The following is a 10,397-nucleotide window of genomic DNA, read 5'->3' as shown; positions in this document are numbered from 1 at the left end:
TAAAAAGAAAAAATCTCTTTGTAGATGGTTTAAGGGTTATTGTTTGATCCGGTGAAAAAATTAGTATAAAGATTATCGCTTGATCCCATTAAAAAGAAAGAATTCTTTTAGTGGATTGGAAATTCCTTAACTACCAAGGGAGTGGATGTAGGCATTGAAAAAACTGAACCACTATAAAATCTTTGTGTCTCTTTTTAATTTATCACATTATTATTCATAATTTGCATTTGCCTTAGGAAAATAATTTTATATTGCTTTATTGTTTTACACTTAAGAAAATATTTTCACTTTATCATTCATAGCTAGTATTTAACTTAGGAAAATATTTTACCTTGGTATATTTTTTTATGCTTAGTAGTTTATTGTTTAAAAAAAATTTTTTGATACTAGAAAATATTTTTGGGTGAAAGTTTTAGTTCTTATACTTAGATTTTCAAAGAAATTTTTTAAATACCAATTCCCCCCCCCCCCCCCCCTTAGTATCTTGCCTTTTGAGTCTTCTACACTAACAAATATAAACACAATGACAAAATTCAAAATAAGGAAAATAAAACAAAATATCATACTAATTAAGGCTTTAAGATATGACATAAATAATAATATGCTTGACTCACGAAGTCCCCAGAGGAGTTGCCAAGCTGTCATAACGTATGAGTTCGTAAACTCAACCATTCGATATGAAAGAAAAGTTACCACCAATCTTTTTTATTTAGGTGTGATTGGCCACCTAGGTGAATCTATACCTTTTAATGAAGTTCTAAGCTTGACTTAAGTTCATTTAAAAGAATAGTCTCCGATCTACAAAACAAACTAGATTCTGAAGTATAACTACATGTGAGGAAGGTATTGGCACCCTCACAAGGCCCACTACATGATATCTACTTAATTATGTGCTATCCTTTTAGCCTTAATAAATAATCTTTACATTTGATATCAAATCTTATTGTCCTTATTTATTTTATTTTATTGTTTTAAAACAAATAAAAGTCCTTTGAGATCAAAAAGTCCTTTGAATACTCCAATACTTATGGTAAAATTCAAGAAGAGTTTCTCACTTAGAAATTTCTCGAAGTTATTGCTTACATCCTTCTCAAAATTTCATCATAGGATAACTTTTATTTATTTATGTTTTTTATTTATAAGTTCTTTTATTTCACTTTTATTATTTTTATTATTTTTTTTATTGTTATTGTCAAGCAAATCCTTGTATTGAAAACTTTCTAAGATTTTCCAATACTTTTGGAAAAATTTTACAAGATTTTCTCACCTAGAAGTTCTCTCGAAATTATTACTTATAGCTTTTTGGACATTTCATCATCAGAAGATTTTTATTTATTTATTTATTTATGATATTATATTTTGATTTACAAGATTTTGAACATTTATTACATCTCATATTTTCATGAAACTTTACATATTTATTTTTGTAATTTATAAATTTTATTATTTATTTGTTATTATTTTCTATATTTATAATAATTATTTATAAATGAATCACTTTAGAAAATAAATTACAAGATCACCTCCCATTACTTATGGCAAGGTCTTATAATTATTCTTACTTTGAAAAATTTTAGAAAATTATTACTTGTAATCTTCTTGAAAAATTTCATTTAAAAGATTTTATTTATAAATAATTATAAATTTTAATTATGTTTGTTTTAAATTTTTTTGATTGACCTTATTTTATCCTATTTTAACTATATATTTATAATTATTTTTATGATTTTTACATAATTATGACTTAATTCTATACTTATGATTCCTTAATTAAAATTTATTATTTATTTCCTTAATTGAGATCTAATCCTAAGTAAATAAAATATCAAGAAAATGAAAGAAAGATATAAAAATAATTAAAAAGAAACCAAAATGAAGCTTACCCTAGTGGGCTTGGAAACCCAAAAGCAAAGAACTTAAACTACTAAACTTTGGATCATACATAAGCCTTGAAAAGTAGGCATGGGTTGAATCTTTGAGATTCGGACTACAGCTTTTTTTCTTTGATTACAAAACGGTATAGTTTTGCACTTCCAAGGTTCTCTTAAAACAGTGTCATTTTGTCACGACCCGATACTCTCTTCAAGCCCGTGACAACCGCCACAATGTGCTAATAGACAAACTTTACCCGAAATGTCAACCGAAACCTTGCAAGGCTTTAGCATCAGTTTTCTGCCTCCCCTATGAGTAACAGTTACTAAATATCATGTTTTAAAGGAATATAGACGATTTTCAAATCAAAGACAATCAAAAAGTAATTTTTACAACACAGGGGTATTTTGGTCATCTTACCCAAAAATTTCAAAACCTACTAAAAATATAGTATATGAATGAAAAATATACATTTCATATAAAAAAAATAAATCTAGGTGTCTAAATCATCTTTTAAATTGAATTTATAACTAATAGAACTAAATAAAAATATTGGATAAAATATTCCATTTTCATATAAAACAATATTTATAAATTTCTACGTAAACAATTTCTGTAGCGTAATAACAAAATAAATTCATATATATAATAGCACACAGCACCAGGGTATACAAAAATATTTTACAATGACATGTGAACCCCAAAATAACAAAAGTAAACAGGACTGTAGACTTACGATTTCTAAGGGTGCAAATCCAAAAGCAAACCCTCGTCAAAATCGACTGTCTACAGACTGCTTTGAACCTAAAATCAGTGAAAAGAAGGGGGTGAGTTTTTATAAATCCAGTGAGTAAGCAAAGTTCATCTATATAAAACAGTTAAAGCATCTCTTCATAATATGATTCATAACATTAAAACTCATTTCAACCCATATAAAACAGTTACATTTTATAAAAAATCAACAAGGCTTATGATTCTTTTAAAAACTTGGCTCGTGCCAAAACTTGTGCTCGGTGACACCTTGCGTAGGCCATCAAACCGAGTCTGTCAAGGCTGTTAAAATAACATATACACATAAAACATATTTTTACATTTAAAAACATAGTCGTTCCTTGGCGTTGGCTGAGTTTCACCCTCACGTGGTGGTTCGACGTGAAGTGAACTCTAAACTACCTTAGGAGATACCCTCCGCGCCTCTCTTACTGAGGTAAAATATAACGGGGTTTACCATGCCTCTCAAATAGGTCGGTCCACGGAAACCGGCCCACTGCAGTAAGCTAATCAATTTCCCCACCAAATCAATAAAAATTTCGGCAGTATGACATGGCTAATATGATATTACCTAGTCTGTCAAGATAAAACAAAATAGTTCATATATTCCACACAAACATAAATCCAGCCATTCATGCCATCACATTGTCATAAGCCATCAATTCAAACCATATATCAAACACGAGTATATAGTCTCCATGAAATACCCCATACTTTGATATGGTGATAAATAAAGTTGATTGAATGCAAATTGAGGTCAATTAAAATGTTTAGAAGTGATAAAAGACGAAAGGAGTAGTTTAGGATAAAATGTTTCGCAAGTGAGAAAATAATAATAAAATAATAATAATTTTATCAAAGGAGAATTTGTAAGATAAAAGGCAATTCAGAAGTCAAGTGAGGCATAATAAGGTATTTCAGGTACCAAGGAGACAAGATAAAATTTTTAAAATATTAATATTTAGCCTGATGTCGAAATCAGTCAAGAAGAAAGATCATATGGTTGATTCAAGTGGGGGAGAAGATGACAAGCCCGACTCTATAAAAATAATTGTCATGACATACATGTGATGGATAGCATGTCTGCATGCTAAGAGAGTCCCGAAAAAAAAAATTACAAAAGTCGATATTGTACCTAGACATACAACAAAGTTTATTTAAGCCTCGAACTAGATCAAATATAAAATTCACGATGAAATTAAGAATTTTAAAGTCCCATAATGGTTTAATATGGTGAGTCGGAGTTCGAGGATCAATTTGGAGTCAAACCGAAATTTTCGCTATCTAGGGGTAAAATGGTCATTTGCCACCTAGGGACAAAATGAAAATTTTTAGAAAAGATTTTTGGCCTCATTTGACTTATTGGAGTAAGATTTGAGGTTTAGAAGTGAAAAATCTTAATTTCGGTATAATTTAGAGTAAAAGGGTAAAATGGTAATTTTACCATTCGAAATTGAAAATTTAATTTTTTGAAAGGATTTTGATCAAATTTAATTATTTGGAGTGTGAAATGAGTATGAGGAGTGCAAATTATGCATTATGGCAAATTTTCAATTTTTGGGGCAAAAATGTAATTTTTGAAAAGTTCGGGGGCAAAAGTGTAATTTTGAAGAATTTGCTCCACCAAAACTTTGGAAAAATCTGGAAATTTCACTTAAGGCTTGGATAAGTCAAAGGGAATGCACGGCGGAAAAATTAGGACAAATGGATGGCTAGAAAAAACAAATGAATTAATAAAATATTTAAAATATGAATAAAATAATATTATTTCATTAAACAATAAAAAAGGCATAAAAAAATCAGCCCACCCATTCTTCTTCTTCAACATTCGGCCAAGCAAGAAACAAGAGAGAGAAAGGAGAAAACAAAACCCTAGAGAGAGAAAATCAAAGAAAAAGTGTGAATTTTCAAGGAAATTAAGTGAAAAAGGTGAGATTTTTTCTATTAAGCTTGAGTTTTCTTATTCCCAAGCATTTCTCTTTATTTTCCATGATTAAATTACATGTTTTCATGATGAATTCAATTCTGAAAAAATGGGTTAGGAGAGAGAAAGTTGTTGGATTTATTTGATTTTAATTTATGTTAGTGTTTTTAGTTAGTTTAGCATATTTAGAAATAAAACAACAAGAAAAGAATTTATTTTCTCCCCCAACCATTAATGGCTGAATTTACCATGTAGTGAGTGAGGATGAGTTTGATTTTATTCTAGGAGAATTGGTTAAGGAATAATGAATTATGAGCCTAGAAAAATAAGGGGAATTTTCGGAGCAAAAATACGAATTTTTACCCACTAGGGGTATTTTCGTAATTTACTATTGGGACTGATAATTTGCATCACACTGAGTGACATTAAGTTAATTTGGGTGCAATTGAGGTATAGAAACTGAAAAGAATTAAATTGGAGTTTAAACGAACCCGTTAGGAATTTAATCGGATGATAAGACGAATTAGGCTAATACCGGATTTAGATAGTTACCAGTGCATTTTTGCATTCCATATCATACATTGGTAGTCCAAATTAGTTTAATTTTGATTTAGTACCAACTTAGTGAAATTCTCGATTTTGTACTGTGTCAAGGTGGTGAGTCCTCCAATAAAGGCAAGGAAATTGCATCCGAGGACCAGTAGACAGAGTGCTTCGAAAGTCTGCATTCTAGACATAGTGAGTAAACTTATTATCGTCTTAATTATCTAGAGTTTTATACAACTATGTGATTTTATGAAAAATTGGTTTAAATGGTAAATTGTTATGTTTTAAGGGAAATTGTGATTTTATAAAATGATTTTATAAATTTTCTGAAAAATCGAATACTGGTTTTGAAAATAGAGTAATTGGAGACTGCTAGTTTGTGTTGCAAATTTATGGTTCTGAATTGAATGGCTTATGACAATAAATGAGCATGAATGGCTAAACTGATTTTGGTGTTACAATTATTTATATTGTGTATTCAGCCTTGAGAGGCTAGGTTGTGATAAATTGCCATGACATGCTAGAATGAATTTTATTGATTGGTGGATTATATATTAATTATTTACTGCAGAGGGGGTTCTGTGGACCAGCCTATTAGAGGGGCACGGTAAACTCCATTATATTATTACCTCGAACGGAGAGGCGCGTAGGGTATCTCCTGGGGTATAGCTTAGGGTTCACTTCACGCCAAACCACCACGTGAAGGGGAACTCAGCCAACGCCAAGGAACGGCTGTATTTTTTTTCAAACAAAAATATATTTTAAGTGTACACAAAATTTTAACAGCCTTGGCAGACTCGGTTAGATGCCCTGCGCAAGGTATCACTGAGTATGAGTTTTGGCACGAGCCAAAGTTTTAAGAAATTCATAAGCCAAGTTGATTACTCGATTTATATGGATTGATTTTATTTGGTTGAAATGAACTGAAAGGTAATGAAATTACAGTATGATGACTTGTTTTAATTGTCTCCATTTACTCGACTTTAGATACTTTTGATGGTATCTGTTTACTCACTGGGATTTTATAATCTCACCACCCTCATTTCCTCACATTTTAGGCTCAGGGAATTTCGTAGTTAGCTGACTTGAACAAGGACCTTCATTTGGACTCGAATCGGTAAAAGCTGTAGGTTTCCAGCTTCCGATGCATTTTGGATAGATATGGGCCCACGTGTCACTGTAAAAGAAATTTTATGCTTTGGTTATTTGCTTTATAGCATATATGAATATAATTATCTTTTACGCTATAAGAATTATGTACCGATAGTTTTATGAAAATTATTTTACAAGAAAATAGTTTATTTTATTGAATATTTTTATCATATTCAAATGGTCAAATTTTCACTTCAAATGAACGTTTTAGATACTTAATTTTTTTTAATCATTAAATATATATTTTCGGCTTACCTACTACATTTTTAGCAAGTTTCGAGGTTTTCGATAAAAATTACGAAAATGCCCCTGTGAGCAAAAAAAAAAAACAATATGTTATGTTATAATTTGGAAATGATTTGTAATCCTTCGTATTTTGATTATTTGATAACTATTGCTCACCGGGGAAGTGCGAAAGCTGATACGAGAGCCTTGCGAGGTTTCGATCGACATTCGGGGTGAAGAATGTTTGTCGAGGCTTCGCGGCGGTTGTCACGGGCTCGATGGGGAGTTCCGGGTCGTGACACTCCACTTACTCAATTTCCAAAACCAGTATTCAATTTCAAAACAAGTTAAAAATCTCATTTCGTTTAACCAACACTTCAATTTTAAAACATAATAATTTACAATTTAAACCCATTATTCTTTAAAATCAAAAAAAATGAGTATAAACTACTTTAGATAGTTAAGATGATTGTCTGATTACTCACAATAACGGGAGTACTCCTACTCCTAGTCCTCGGGTATGATATCCTTACCCTTACCAGAGGGCTCACCACCTATACATAATGCACAATAAGTAATTCAATACACTTGTGCCAAACTGTTATATGACTATTTCAGGCTCTTTATGAATGCATGAAATTGAATACGAAGTATTTGAATAATCACTTAAAGATGGTGTTTTACGTAGGTTCAATTGTTGTTGGACTGAAATGGTGTTCGATCTAACTCACACTATACACTGTTTAATCAGCCAAAACATCCAATTCAACTCCAAATAGATTCATTGCACTTTCGGTACTCCAATAAGTCCGTATACCTCATTAGAAATCAATTCTAAATCCATTTACCATAATTTTCTCATTATCGTTCAAGTCGTTTACTAAAGGACTATACTTTTCGATAACCATTTTCGATATCCGACATCACGAATCATCAAATACGAGCTAGATAACATGAAATATGACAAAATTCATCTTCAAAATATTCCCTATAGAATTCGGTCAAATTAGGGTTTGATGAAGAACATGTTTTCTTACTTGTTTTTCATACTGAATATCACAAAAACACTAAAAACACCTAGATAACATGAAATCTAGCAAAATCCATCCTTAAATCCTCCCCCCCTTCATTCGGCCAGCATGCTTCCATCATGAAAACTTGAGTTTCAACCACAGAAAATGAAAAAGAAAGCATGGGTAAGGTAGACCTTAAGCTAAATAGCGAAATCTTACCTCCCATCGCTTCGTTTTTTGAAAATTCAATGAATTTCTCTTGAATTTTTCTCTTTAGAGTTTTTCTATTCTTTCCTCCTGTGTTCTTTGGCTTCCGCGGCAATGAAGAGTGATTTGGGAGAGGTTTATGTTGGTTTATAAAGAAAATTATAAAAGAATTAAAACTCAACACGTGTCAACGTGTGATTGGTTCATGGTTAAAACTTAACTATTAAGCATTTTCTTACCACCACATATAATTTCATAATTATCCAAAGTATAAAATGATAATAGGTGAAATTCATGGGCTTGACAAATGTCATGGTGGTGTAAAATTTCAAAAATTCAATTACATCCTCATGGACACATGAAATGACTGTTTTGCCCTCATGTTCGAAAAATGTCAGAATTGAAATTTTTATTTTCACTTCTCAAATTCAAATTATGCTCCAATTAGTCAAACTTAGTCAAAAATCTCGTCCAACATTCCAATTTTGGCCTCGAGTGGTAAAATGACCATTTTGCCCCTACGTTATACAAATTCCCGATTGGAATCCAAATCAGTCCTCGAACTCCAAATCACCATATTAAGACATTCTAAGGTTCAATAACTCTCAAATACATCCTAAAATCTCTATTTGGACTAGTTCGTGGCTTTAATCAACTTAATTGTACCACTAGGTACGATACCGACTTTTAAAAATTTTTCGAGGCATCCAAGTATGTAGACATGCTATCAAGTACCTGAATGACATGGCAAGTATATGATAGAGCTGGGCTTGACACATTTTGATTCCAATATAAATAGGCTAAACTTCTTCTTTTTTTCTTATTTTTTCTTTTTGCTCTTTGTCCCTAAAAATCTTTCTCTCTTTAAAAAACTCCTCTCTCTTTTTGCCTAAAATCCAATGTTGGTCCATCGTCACCATACCTTTGACCGTTGTTAGCTCTACAATCGATCACCACTCATCAATGCCAAAAATTCTCCCAAAGTACTCCTTCTAAATCCTCTTGACCCCATTTTTCCTTTAATTGGAGTAGTTTTCCCAAAAACCACCCCAATTCTCCTAGATCTTACCCCCAAATTCCAAAACCCAAAATAAACCTTGCTTTCCTTTTTTTTTTTTTTTTGTTTCTCTTTGTGTCCCCCTCTAGGCTAATGAATGGGGGTATTTATACCCATCCATTTTTATGTTGATCTTAGATTAGGATTTTCTTCCTCTTTAAAAAATCAAATTTCAAAACTTGCTGGATTATAATCTTAATTTTATTATTTTTAATTTTTTTTGTTTTGTTCATTATTTTTTTTATTTCCTTTTTTAAATTGCCTTTATCTTTATTATTATCTTTTCTCTTTTTTTAATTATTTATTTTTTTTTTTATTTTGGTGAGACACCCCAAACAAAATGGTGTGTCTACAAAACCATAACAAACCTATTACTATCATTACCCAAGCTCTACTACATATGCTAATACTATAACAACATGTTTGGTTGGAGAAATGGCTTTTCCTAAGGAACATTTGTTCTTTCCTTAAAATCACCTAATATCAAGTAATAGCTAATACCAACTCCCATGGTTTTTTCTATTCCCTGGCTAAGGAATAGCCTTTAAAATGATAAGACCCATATGCCTCTTATAAGTTTGAAAAATTACAATCATATCTATCTAAATACATTCTTTCTATTCTCTCTCTTCCTCTTTTGCCTCCATTCTAGCTTCTACCTTTCTCCTTCTCACTTTAATCTTCCACCCATTACCAAAAAAGGGCAACGGCAACGACAGAAGTGGCAGAGGTGGTTTTAGGGCCGAATCTAAAGCTTTTCATCCAGATCCAATCGAGAAAGCACTAGATATGGCATCTATCTCAAATCCAGAACTTCCCAGCTAGATCTCATGGGCAAATCCAATTGCAAGAAGTGCCAATCTAGTGCGCTAATGGTCAGATTTGACCACAAAGAGCGCTAGATCGATACACCGTTACACCGGCCACATCTCTACTGGCCAATCGAAGGAGAAGAAAGGAAAATGAAAAGAAAATTTAAAATAAAAATTTTAAGTTTTTAATTATATTTTTAAAAAAATAATATATTAAATTTAAAAAATTAATTAAAATTATTAATTCTTTAATCATAATAATATTTAAATTATAAATAAAATATTAATATTTTGAAATATTGATGATTAAATTATAAAGAAAATATTAATTTCAAAATTTCAATTATTAATATTTTAAATAAATATAAATTATTATTAATTAAAAATTAAATTAAATTAAATTAAAAATTATATATTATAATAAAAGGTATTTTTGTTTTTTATCTCTTATTCCTTTGTTATTTTAAAATTATTTTTACCAACCAAACATTATAATAAGTCACGATAGTAATTCTTACCTTATTCCATTCCGTTAATCAAACTATATAATAACATTTCCATTTTATTCCTATCCAATACTATTTCTATAAAATACTTATTTTATTCCATTCCATTTTATTTCACGAACCAAACATGTCATACATGGTCAAAATTGAATTTGTTAATAATGATAATATTAAAAAAAAGGCTGACAAAACAAAGATACATACTTTTACTTTTGATAGTTCATATGTGATTGAAGCGGAAAACATTTTGTTATTTGAGGTCAATCTGGCATGGCATTGGAGGTCAAAGGAAATTATTTTTTTTCTTCAACC

At 30.6% G+C, this 10,397-nt stretch overlaps 1 long non-coding RNA gene across 1 annotated transcript; it reads left to right on the top strand.

Moving 5' to 3' along the window:
* Positions 1-4,355: 4,355 nt before the first annotated feature.
* Positions 4,356-6,311, top strand: LOC148763728 (uncharacterized). The gene is made up of 3 exons (XR_016025536.1): positions 4,356-4,572; positions 5,222-5,305; positions 6,172-6,311. It is a non-coding gene; the product is annotated as an uncharacterized LOC148763728 (long non-coding RNA).
* Positions 6,312-10,397: the final 4,086 nt, after the last annotated feature.

This window comes from Theobroma cacao, chromosome 3, assembly GCF_053813885.1.
Source record: "Theobroma cacao isolate CCN51 chromosome 3, ASM5381388v1, whole genome shotgun sequence".
Lineage (NCBI taxonomy): Eukaryota > Viridiplantae > Streptophyta > Magnoliopsida > Malvales > Malvaceae > Theobroma > Theobroma cacao.
The sequence above is the reverse complement of the archived record's forward strand: the minus strand, read 5'-3'. Positions and strand labels throughout refer to the sequence as shown.